This window comes from Lagenorhynchus albirostris, chromosome 9, assembly GCF_949774975.1.
Source record: "Lagenorhynchus albirostris chromosome 9, mLagAlb1.1, whole genome shotgun sequence".
NCBI lineage: Eukaryota > Metazoa > Chordata > Mammalia > Artiodactyla > Delphinidae > Lagenorhynchus > Lagenorhynchus albirostris.
In genome coordinates this window covers 47,427,409-47,439,695 of record NC_083103.1, presented here as the reverse complement: position 1 = coordinate 47,439,695, position 12,287 = coordinate 47,427,409, and the positions used below count along the sequence as shown (strand labels likewise).

At 51.8% G+C, this 12,287-nt stretch overlaps 1 protein-coding gene across 1 annotated transcript in view; it reads left to right on the top strand.

Moving 5' to 3' along the window:
• The first annotated feature begins 605 nt into the window (after positions 1-605).
• The window catches only part of PPFIBP2 (PPFIA binding protein 2), a 158,886-nt gene continuing 147,204 nt past the window's right edge, over positions 606-12,287 (top strand). The window contains exon 1 of the mRNA XM_060159765.1: positions 606-760. The gene's annotated coding sequence lies outside the window, so the exon portion shown is untranslated. The remainder of the gene's footprint in view (positions 761-12,287) is intronic.

Below are 12,287 nucleotides of genomic sequence, written 5' to 3'. Positions count from 1 at the left end.
AATGAGGCTGCTGTCAGGCCAACCTCAATTTGAACGCGATCCCAGGGGCCCAGATAGTCCGCACACCCAAAAGGTTGCTGCGCTGGGAGCGCCTCTAAAACGTTTTCTCTATGGCTTCTGTCTCTTCGCAATTCTCGACACAAGTTCCCTTTCTGCTTTTCTCTTTCATTCCCTACGGCCAAGGAGCGGTGCTGAAGGGCTGGACAAGCCCGGGGACAGGGAGCTGAGAACCGCCGGGCGACTCCCCGGGGCCGGAAGGGTGCTGGAGGGGGGAGGTGATCAAGAGCGGAGCGGGGCTCCACGGAGGGACGTGGCCTCCTGAGAGAGGCGGGGCTTGGGGGGGGAACGGTAAGCTCGGCCTAGGGGGCGGCGCCGGAGCTGGGGCGGGATGGGCGGGGGCTAAGCAGGTTCGAAGGCGCCGGGTTGATGAGGCCGGTCCCTGCGGAGCCAGAACCCTCGGCGGATGGGTCCCTGCGGGCAGCCAAGGAACCAAGAAGGAAGGGGCGTGGCAGGGGGGCGGTCCCGGGGGAAGGTGGGGCGGTGGCGAAGCGGGCGCTGCGGGACGAGCCTCCCGCGGGTCCCCGCCCCCGTCACGTGGGCTCCAGACCCGGCCGCTGCCGGTCGGTCCGCTGGTTGGTCGGTTAGTTGGTCGGTGGGTCGGTGGCCTAGAGCTCGGTTCTCGGCTCTCATGTTCGGAGGTGGGAGGGACACGGGAAACGCCCGCACACCTGAGCTGCCCGGAGAGGATCCCCGTACCCAGGTCAGTGGGTTCTCCCCACACCCCCAGGCCCTCTGCGCGGTCGGGACTGCGAGCCCGCGTAGGGGCATTGCCTGAGGAACTGAGAGCACTGGAGTGTGTCCCAGGCGCGAGGGCGGGGACCCTCCTCCCCTTCTCTGGCCAGAAGACTGGGAGGAGGGTATAACTCCTGTGGATTTGCTCCGAATCTCCACCCAGTCCTGTCCGGGGTCTGCGGACAGTCCGCGCCCCTACAGGTGCCCGGATGGCCCTGGAGATGCGCAAGGTGGCAGGTCACCTCAGTTCTATGTAGTATGTCAGAGCTCTGCTAAGTCAACTGGAGCAGCGGCCCAGTCTGGAGAGAGAGCCCAAGGTGGTAGGGAAGCTCACGGTCTATTTGCCCGAGCAAATGGGTGTTCCGCAGAGCGTGTGTTCAGCTGCAACGCCTTAGCTGAAACCAGCTATATACTGTAATTGCAAAAATGCAACATGCTTTTCCAAATCTCAAGCCACTGCGTCCCAGTAGACGGCAAGATGGGATAGTTCTGTTTGAAAGTGGGCTTCTCTCCCTCATGACATCCTGACTCCAGACCTGCAGTTGTTCCTCAGTTGAAAATAAGATTATATATTTAAAGACCAGAACTTCCGAAGTTTGCTTAAGATCAAAACGGGCGTTCTGGCCAGCATTTAATCCGCTTACAAAACAGATCCAGCGTATTATATTTTTACTTTTAGAGCAGCTGGATATTTGGTATAGATCCGTCTCCCTTTCCATATTTTGGTTTACTTCCTGTCTCTCTCCTTCCTCTCCCAGTTCCTTAATCGATTATAATACAAATTTTGTGTTGCAGTCTGTGAAGTTGAATGCCCAACAAAGGTAGTTGGCTGTACACAAAATTCATCTTCAGCATATCGTCTTTGATGATTATTTGTGTCATATGAAAAACACAAAATATTTGATTTAGAGATTATTTCTCCTTGGGGCTTGAGAGGCAGCCTGTTTGAAATCTGCTTAAATTCATATATAAACGACTTTGAAGTGGGAGAGCAGGGAGACTGGTGAACTTTTCACTTACTGCATTCATCCATAATTTTATTTAATACATTATTGTTATTATTCGAGATTCGGTGATGTGCCGGTTATTAGCTTATTGCTACTGTGGAGACAAACTGAGCATCATAGTCTCCTTTTTTTAAAAAAATTAATTAATTTTTGGCTGCATTGGGTCTTCGTTGCTGCATGCTGGCTTTCTCTAGTTGCTGTGAGCAGGGTCTACTCCTCTTTGCAGCACGCGGGCTTCTCACTGCTGTGGCGTCTCTTGTTGCAGAGCATGGGCTCTAGGCTCTCAGGCTTCAGTAGTTATGGCATGTGGGCTCCGTAGTTGTGGCACACGGTCTTAGTTGCTCCGTGGCATGTGGGGTCTTCCCGGACCAGGGTTCGAACCCGTGTCCCCTGCATTGGTAGGCAGATTCTTAACCACTGCGCCACCAGGGAAGTCCCCAGCATCATAGTCTCTTTACTGGGGTAGTTATGGCGGTTGCCCTGACTTTAAGACTAAGTAGAATGAGATGAATGCTATGAAGGAGGTAAGAGCAAAGAGTTGTGGGAATTTGTCTTTCATCTGAGTGCGGAAAATCTGGAATAATTTCACGAAAGGGGTGACGTGTGTGATGGACCTCGAAGAATTTCTTGTGGGTTTCTCCAGGCAGAGGTGAGCAGAGCGTGACCTGGGCTGCGAGAGCTACATAGGCCGGCAAGCACTTTGTAGCCATGAGAAGTGGCAAGTGGCCCAGCTTGGCTCCTGTGGCGAACGATAAACAATAAAGCTGGTGACAAGGAAGAAACCTATTCCCAGCGGGCCATGAAGGCCAGGTGGAGAAGTTTGGGCTTTGAAAGCTGGAGAACCAATAATGGGTTTTAAGCAGGAGATTGGCTGATGGTTCTGTGCGTTTAAAGTCGGGGACCTTGGCCCTTGACCCTCTCAACCTCCCAACCTCCCAACCTCCAGCCCAGAGAAAATCCAGTAAATATTTGTGAAAGGAATGGTCAAGCAACACTTTGTAGCAGTGCTTTTCAACCTTTAACAAGCTTAAGAGTCACCTGGGGATCTTTTTCAAATGCAAATTGTTATTCCTAGGTCAGAGGTGGGACCTGACATTCTACATTTCTTACAAGTCCTCAGTGGTTGCAGCCCCTTCACTATCGATAACTAGGATGAGAACAGTAGTTTGCAAACCTGGCTGTGCCTCAGAATTGCCTGGGAAGCTTTTAAATTAAGCTTAAGATTAAGTAGGTCTGGCCTGTTTTCACTAAGTGCCTCCGTGATTCTGTTGAAGGCCAGGTGGGAACTGCTGGGGTGGACTCTGGCCGGGCTGTGGGAAGCAGTGACCAGTGGGAAAAGGCCCTGGAGGTGGAGAGGCCAGTTAGGATGTGGAAGATCAATTAAGATAGAAGTGAGGAGGACCTGTGTTGCACCTCAGAGAGGGGACAGGTAGGAGAGACTAGAGAGAGAGAATCTATGGACTAGGGGGCCAGGCCGAGAGGTGGGGAGAGAGGAACAAGAATTGAGCTTTGGACAAGGAATGGCATGACCTTTAGACTATCACATTTGTGGTAATATTTGGAAGTTGTTTTTTACTTGGCCGTCAAAAACGTTTCCTTCCTGATATACAGATTTGTTCATGACACTCTTGCTTAAAAGCTTCTGGTGGATCCCCTTTTGCAAAACATGAGAAGGGAGAGCTATTATGAACTGTTGAGGCATTTAAACATTTATTAAGATCCCGGACTGTGCACCCTCATTCAAGAGGTGACAGTCGGGGGGGGCAGGGGGAAGATGTGACACTGTCGTCATTGGTGTGGGCACAACTAGGCTGAAACTCCTGGCAGCCTTGTGTTTTCCTGAGTCACTTTTTCCTGCTTCCTCCTTCCTCAGAGCAGTTCCACTTGATGTTTTCATGGCATCATTCTTTGGTTTCAACACTTGCTGACACATGTGTGTCTCAGTTTTTGCAGAATCCACAGCTGGTCTCAGAAAGGTGGGCTGTATCCTTTGTAGACTCTGAAAGCCAGGTCATGGGGATTTTCATGAGGGCCATTCTTATCTCTCTCACACTCAGTAAATAATCTTCTAGGAGATGCCGTCTTAGAGCGTCTGTTTACCTTTAGACCAGATTTCCTTAAGGCCTTGTGAGTTCCCAGGGGGCTGCCAACTCTCAGCTTTGTCTTTGGGAAATTTATGATTTCTGTTTAGTGCTCCTAGATAATCCTTACTTTGGTGCTCCTTGGTAATTCTTACTTTCATTTCCTATCTCTGTCACATACACATTTATGCACACTGAGAACCCAGCTTTCACTGTGCACAATGCTTTTTTTTTTTTAAGCTTTTGGGGGTAAGAGTTTTATTAATTAATTTATTTTTGGCTGTGTTGGGTCTTCGTTTCTGTGCGAGGGCTTTCTCTTGTTGTGGCAAGCGGGGGCCACTCTTCATCGCGGTGCGCGGGCCTCTCACTATCGTGGCCTCTCTTGTTGCGGAGCAGACTCCAGACGCACGGGCTCAGTAGTTGTGGCTCACGGGCCTAGTTGCTCCGCGGCATGTGGGATCCTCCCAGACCAGGGCTCGAACCCTTGTCCCCTGCATTAACAGGCAGATTCTCAACCACTGCGCCACCAGGGAAGCCCAAACTTCTTTTTTTTTTTTTTTTGCGGTACCCGGGCCTCTCACTGTTGTGGTCTCTCCCGTTGCGGAGCACAGGCTCCGGACGCACAGGCTCAGCGGCCATGGCTCACGGGCCCAGCCGCTCCGCGGCATGTGGGATCTTCCCGTGTGCACAGTGCTTTTAATCATCATGTTCCATGTTGTGTAATAACCTTGGCCTCTGTAACTCAGCTGTGGATGGAAGGTATAGGCAAGGTGGGATAGGATCGCCTCTCAAAGGGATAAGGTATAATATCCTTGTTTGGCGTTCAAGGCTCCTCCGCAGAAGCTGGCAATAATTTGACTTACCAGCTGCATCTCCACTGTTCCCCAAACTGAGTAGCTTAACAATTTCTATCCTTTGTGCCTCTCTGCCTTTGCATACGCTATTTCCTCTTCCTGGGAAGCCCTTTTGTCTCTGCTCTGCCAGATGAATGACCTCTTACTAATCCTTCAAAATGCAGATCAAAGCCTTGAAACACCTCTCCTCCCCCCACCCCCAAGTTATTTTTACTCTTCTCTCTAAATTGTACTAGTATAGCATCCAGTACAGATGTCTTCTATGGTTCTTAACACACTTCGCTTGCATGTCTCTGTCCACACCCCCTCCAAACCCTGAGCTGCCCTGGAGCTGCATCAGCCCTTGTGTTCGGCCCTACACTCAGCAGATGTTGAGGAAGAGTTTGTGGCAGGCAAGGGCCTTGAGCCCTCGAGTCTGTTCTGCAGTGTTGGCTTCAGTAAAAGGGTAGAAAGGGCAGGTTGTTTTGTGTTGGAGATGAGGGAAGGAGCAAGAGCAGAACCTGAAAGACTAGGACAAGCCTGATGTGTGGTCCACAGGGCTAGAGTCATAGGGTGGGGTGGGGAGGGGAACTGGGAGAAATGATGCTGGAGTCTCAGGCTGGGGAGAGATCCTGGAAGGTCTTGAAAGTTGAAGTTAAAGAATTAAAATGTAATACTGATGACCTTGCAGGTCTTTGAGTATGGAAGAGACAAGGTGAAGCCTGTGCTTTCAGGAGGATTCAAGGCTGAGAAGGGCAGCTTGGAGGGACAGGAAGGAACTTCTTATGAGAACGAGCTGTTGGAATAACCCACTGAGGTAGGTTAGGACCTAAATCAAGGCAATGGCGATAGGGATGTTGAGGAGGTGAGGAGCTTGCCAAGAAATCCTGCAGGATTTGGTGACCGATCAGATTTGAGGGAGAGGGAAAAGAGTCCAATTGGACACTGACATTTCGTGCTAGTTTGCTGGAGAAGAATGAGGCAATTGTCTGCAGCATGAGAGCATGGAGGAGCTTCTTGGAAAGGGGAAGGGAGATGAGGGTGGTCGATTCCTTTTGAAATCAGGAGGGAGCCTTGGGGAGTTTCTCGCATGCCCCTTATGTTTTTACCCATGAGGGTGGTGAGGCGCAAAGGAAGCTACCCAGGGTCACCCAGCTGCTGGTGGCAGAACTCAGGCCTTCTGGCCTTGAATTCTGCCTTTTGTAGCACAGTGGGTTTGGCCAGACGAGAGCTGCCGGAAGGTGCAGATGGAGACTCCATCAGGCAATGAAAAACAAGAAAGAGACCAGGTTTGGGGTGAATTCATTCTGCAGTACAGCTAAGGCTGGAGTCTTGTAGGTCAAAGACTCAGGAGGAAGTGTGTGCGGCAGCCAAAGCCACTGGGGGGTGTGAAGGCTCATGAGACCTTCTTTCTGTCCTGTGATCTACAGGGATGTGGGCTGGCGGGAAGTACGGAGTGCTTTTATGGTATCTACACTCTTATACTTGTTAGCGCTTACTGTGAGTACATTGTTCTTCTGGGAATGCAAACACCAATCTATCAGTTCCATGAGAAGATGTATTCCAGGGACCCAAACTCCCACCACCCCACTCCCTATCGTCAACAAACTTTAGGGATGCATCCAACCAGCTCTGAGAAGTTGCCAGTGTAGCGCTGGAGTGGGGGCAGTGGGGTATGCCTATCCGGGGAAGGCAATCAGCCGTGAGAACTTTTTCCAAGCCTGGGCCTGTGTGTAGGGCCAGTGTCAGGGATTTAGATGGTTGAGTGAGGGCCACAGCTGTCTGATAAGGAGGGAGGACCTTGTCTAGAGTCTGCACTGCTGCCGAGAGCCTCAGTGGCCCTGCGGCTGGGCTTCCGCCCCTCCTTACCTTTCGCTTCCACACCTCTCTGCCTGGCCACGCTCCTCAGCCTCCCAGGATGAGTCCTGCCTTTGCCATGGCACAGGGATTACCTCGTTTTGCTAAGGCAGAGCTCGGTTAATGCCTGTGAAACCTTTAGATTATTGCCTGGCATATGATAATTGCCAAATAAAGACAGACACAAGAAATGCTGGGATTCAACTTTCAGTCAAACTTGTTAAGCCTCTTGGTTCTTTTTTTTTTGGCCTCACTGCGCAGCGGTTTGCGGGATCTTAGTTCCCCAACCAGGGATCAAACCCATGCCCCCTGCAGTGGAAGCGTGGAGTCCTGACCACTGGACCGCCAGGGAGTTCCCAAGCCTCTTGGTTCTCTTTGAGTTACGTAGCTGGGTCTGGCAAGTTTCTACCTCATCTTGTTTTGAGTGTGAGTGTGTGTGTGTGTGTGTATGTGCGCGCGCGTGTGCGTGCGCGCGCACACATGTGCGCTTTACTGAGACCAAAGTGTGTGCAAGAGCCTGCTCACCCGTGGTAAAATATCACGGACAGCCGTAGGTTGCAGACAGGATATTTGAGTTGTACGTGTGTCAGGAATGACTTATGCAGAAGTAAGTGGGTGGTGGGCCTACTAACAAACCTCCAGGGAGAGGCTGTGGGGAACTGATCCTATCACGGTTGCTCCCCTGCCTACAGGTGCTGTGGTGTTCCCAGGAGCTGCACTCTGGGTACATCTGTTTCTTCCTGGAATGAGGGCAGGCATAGGGAAGGAGGTGACCCAAATCCCAGGGTTGCCCTGCCGGCTCAGGGACAGCCAACGCCTGCTGGTTGCTGGGCGTGTTTGGTGGGCATAGTCAGACCCCTGCCCTGAGTCCCAGGTAAAGAGATAAACCCACAGTGACTTGTGCGCGTGGTTGGAATGGCCCGCTCAGATGTGGCTGGGCCTCTTGACTGGGCAGGGACCACTCTGACCGAGAGGGCCACTTCTGTGACTGCACTGGGGTGTCCCGAGAGGTCTTCTTAGCAAACTTTTCCAAGCTTCCTTTGGCCAAAAGGCCCAGAGAGCCCACCAGAAGGAACTTCTTGGGTTGACAATATGTGTGTTTGTGCGTGTGTGTGTGTGTGAGAGAGAGAGAGAGAGAGAGAGAGAGAGAGTTGTGTAGAGGCCAAGGGATCTGCTGTAGGGACGAAGGGAACAGAGAAGGGCAGAGCACAGTTCAGGTTAGGAAGACCAAATACGGGTTACTTTTGTTCCTTGCATGCACACATAACAGCTCCTCTTTTTAGGGGTGACTGTTTCCTTCCCACAACACAAGGCTCTGTTCCCCTGAATCAGAGAGGTTTTCACATGTACGGCTGGCTTGACCCTGGACTGCTTTATGGATGAAACAAAGGTGTATGTTGACTGGCCCCAGAAAGCTGCCTCCAGAGGAAAGATGGAGAGGAACTTCTGGCTTTGGTGGGTTTTACAAAGGGCTTGTCTCATGAGGCAGGTAGTGTTATTCCCATTTATGGGAGGCAAACAGGTACCAGAGAAGGAAAGTGATTTTTTTTAAGGTTCCGGAGTATTCACTTTAATTTATTGTCCTGACTGGGCCACTTCTGAGAGTGAGAGGAGGAGACAGATGTTGAGCTGGATGGGACCCTGGGAGACAGGACTGCCTCGGGCATACTGGGATGTGCGGCATCGAACTCTAAATTCAGTAAGCAATGGGGGGGGGGCAGGGGAAGGCAATGGGGGAGAGGGGATTAGAGTAGGGCGAGGGGAGAAGTTAGAACTGGGATTTGTGTGAGAAAGGAGGAGTCTTCTAATTCGACATTTTACCAAAGCAAAGGAACAGTTCTTGGCTCCGACACCTGCCCTCGACTGCTTGTCATGAGAAAGTTTTATTACATAAGCTCTTCCTGCAGGCAGCCAAGACATCTGGTTCTTCCATGCAGCGCTGCTGTCCCGGTAACAGCAAGCACCACCGCCCTGCCCTGCGTGTCGGCTAGGTTTCTGCTGCGCGGCTCACTGGAGCTGCACAGAGCCTCTGGCAGGGGTGTTGTCCTGCTGGAGAACAGGGCACTGACTCCTCGCTCGCCCCCTGACTCCAGCACGGCAGGCGGTGGGTGCCCGCTACCGTGGGGACTGGGATGCCCTCATCTCCGAGGGCCCTGCCAGCTCACTCTTTCATTTAAATCCTGGCTCTCCTCAGACTTGCTTTTTCTCCTTTGAGCAAGTCTCTCCTTCTCTGAGCTTGAAGTTCCTCGCCTGTCGCACGGGAACAGTACTAGGCCCATCTCACCTGCTTGTTGTAAAGATTAAATGAGATGATGATGCGTATAAAGTGTTGGCTCCAGTGCTTGGGTGTCGTAAGTAGTAAGTGGTATTATTATCATCCTCTTCTCAGAAAGCCTGGCAAATGTAGTTTGTCAAGAGGAGTGATTTACACCAACCAGAGGGCTTATTCTGAAATTTCATGGGGGGAAGTAGCATTGTCTGGGCCTCCCCATGGTGGAGGTGAGCAGTCGGTCCAAGAGGCAGCAGTCCCCGGCAGGGTGAGGGAACAGGCTGATTCCAGATGGCCGGGACAAGGACAACAAAGGGAGAGCTCAGAGCCCAAACCAGCTCCATGGGACATGCTGGGGTAAGGTCAAAGTCCTGCCCTTAGGCCCCAAAAATCAATTCATGAGTTTTCTACCTGGCCACGTGGAAAAGCCCACAGAACTTGCCTTAGCCTGGCTGCATTAATAGAAGTCCTGACTTTAGACCTTGCTGGGGAGAGGGGTCATCCCACTTTTCCCTGCAGTGGCCAAACCTGGCCGCACCTGGAGGTGGTACCCTGGGCACCACACCTGGGGAGCAGGTGGAGGAGGGCCCGTTACTGCATCAAAGCTGGAGTCCCTGTCCTGTAAGCTCCGGGAGGTCCTGGGCAGACAGGAAGACACAGGGTTGGAACTGTGATTTCTAGGTGGGCACGGGGAGCTGCCATGTTGTGCCTTGGCTCAGAGGGCAGGACTGAGGGGCCTTGGTGGTAACGGGTACAGAGGATTAAAGAAGAGGCCAGTTTCAGTTTGGCATGATGTAAGAAATTCCACATAACTCAAGCTTCCCTCTAGGGCCGGGTGGCTGTTTTAGAGCGTGTTATTGGAGTCTACCTGAAGAGGGTATTGTGCAGACAGTCCTGACTAGAGAGGAATTTGTGAAATAACTGAGGAAGCAGACTTTGCCGAAAGGGTGTAGGTCTCACTAAAAGTACTGTAGGGTTTGGGGGGGGTGATTGGTGGCTTCTCAGCAGAGAGGTGACTGGCAGCAAATGTAGGGGGGAATGAAAGTGGAACGCTAGGGTAGGGCGGCCATGAAGCTGTGCAGAAGCTTCTCTATCCCAGGTCCTAGGCCAAAGTCCCACCCAGTACAGGCGTTGGGAGAGAGGAGAGACTCTGAGGAAGCGCCTTTGTGGGCGGAAACTTTGAGGTCATGACCCCAAAGCGATTGTACTGTGTGTATTCTCTGCTGATGCCTACCTTGGCCTGACCACCTGACTGGGGCATGAAGGCTTTTATGGACACATGGGCCCTCCCTTGAAGATCTCGAGAACACAGAGTCCTGGTACCTGCAGGACCAGGGCCATGCGGTCTGAGACAATGAGCTCACAACATCCAAGAGGTAATAGCGGGTGTAGGAGGGAGCGATCCGGGAGGGCGGTGGGCACAACACTGGGAATTCTGACCGACTGTCTGCAGCCCGGGTCACAGAACAAGCTTCCAGACCCGAGAGGGGACAGGGAAGGACTGTGGGCAGCAGGGCCTTATTCAAGTGAGCTGAGGTTTTGGGTGGGGTGAGTGCTGGAGGATGGAGAGTGCTGCGGTTAAGCAACGTGGATGCCTGACGGGCACACAGTCCTGGCTGGGGTGGCAGGGAGGAGAGCCCGCCAAGGCTGGTGGGAGGGAGGCCAGGGAAGCCCCTAAATGAGAATTGGCCCACTGGATCTAGGAAATTCTTTTAGCAGCAGAGGCGGGGCATAATTCCTAAGTATTCTGGAGTCAATAGACTTGTGACCTCATTTATTATTTCAGTCGCCATTATTTTTTTAATTTTTTTTTTTTTTAGCATCCTTCGTGCTAAGAACCGTTATGGTGGGAACACAAGATGAGTAAGACATGTCCCCTGCCTGGATGGAATTTAAGGAATGTACCCCTCATTCAAAATAGGCAGTAATAACTGCAGAGAAAACACAGTGAACGTTCAGAGAAGGGAGAGGTTGGGGCACCTGGCTTGCCGAGGAGGGGGCATTTGAGATATGTCTTGAAGGAAAGATGGACCAGAGACACCCTGTTCTATGGGGGTGAAGGAGGGCATTTCTAGCAGAGGGAACAGCAATGTACAAAGAAAGGCATGGGGTGGTAAGTTAAGGGGCACGGGTGGCAAACAGCCAGTGGTTTGGTTTGGCTAGAGCTGGAGGAGGAAGGGAGGCTAGACAGGGAACCAGGGACTGGAAATCATCATTTATTAAGCGTGCACCATGCGTCAGGCACTGAGCACAGACTCGTCGGTGCTCACTTACATCTCGCAGGAGCCTTTCAGGGCTTTAGCGGAGGAGGAAACTGACTCAGGATAAGTGACTTTCCCAAGGTTCCCTAGCTGGCGAGTGGTTGAAATAAAATCGATGCCCCATCTATCTGATCCCCAAACCCATGTTCCTTCCACTCTATCTTGCCGCCACCTTGACAGTCCAGATGATTCGGTCTTAAGTTTGCCACGAAGATCAGCTCTTCACGTTGAGGCAGGAAGATGGTCAGATGACATTAGCCTGTGAGAAGCACTTGGTGGACGTGGCCAGGTTGCCATGATGCACACCCGGCCCCAATGTGATATATACATGCATGCACACACACGTATTTATAAGTAAATCTCTAAAAAATAGTAGGAAGTTGCACAGTTGTTCATGGTGTCACAGAAACTGACGTTTCCTGAGCGCTATAGGCAATTGCTGACTTCCTGGCCGAATTCGTCTATTTTCTCTCCCACTCAAAGTATATTAGAATGGGGCAAGATAACAGAATCTTCTCTAATTTATACAAAATAATTCCTTTTTAAAAATTTTTTTATTTATTTATTTTTGGTTGCGTTGGGTCTTCGTTGCTGCACGCGGGCTTTCTCTAGTTGCAGCGAGCGGGGGCTACTCTTCTTTGCAGAGCATGCTCTCTAGGTGTGCGGATTCAGTAGCTGTGGTGCACGGGCTTAGTTGCTCCGCAGCATGTGGGATCTTCCTGGACCAGGGCTTGAACCCGTGTCCCCTGCATTGGCAGGCAGATTCTTATCCACTGCGCCACCAGGGAAGCCCCTAAAGATTCCTGACTTTAGCTACTTTATCATTAGTAACAAGTTCCTTACATCCCACCTGTTGGGACCCCCAGGGTGTCAGCTGTCGAGCGATGTTAAGCAAGATGGGGGATTGGGAGGGTGGGGGTGAGGATGAGAGAGAAACCTGGGCCATGACCCAGGTGGAGCTGTCAGGGTGGAGAGGAGGGGCTGACCTTTCTGGAAGTGTTTGCTGGGAGCCTGTCCGTGCAGGGGCGTGGAGTGGGTGCTGAGAGCCTGCGTGAAGGGAGAGCATTGTTTCCACGGTGTCATGTTCAGGGTCTGAGCAGGTGGGCGCTGCTGGTGGCTGCCTGCCAAAGCTGGGGTACTTTCTTATCCTGTGTCCTGTGGAGCCAGCCGGTCCTCATTGCTGACCA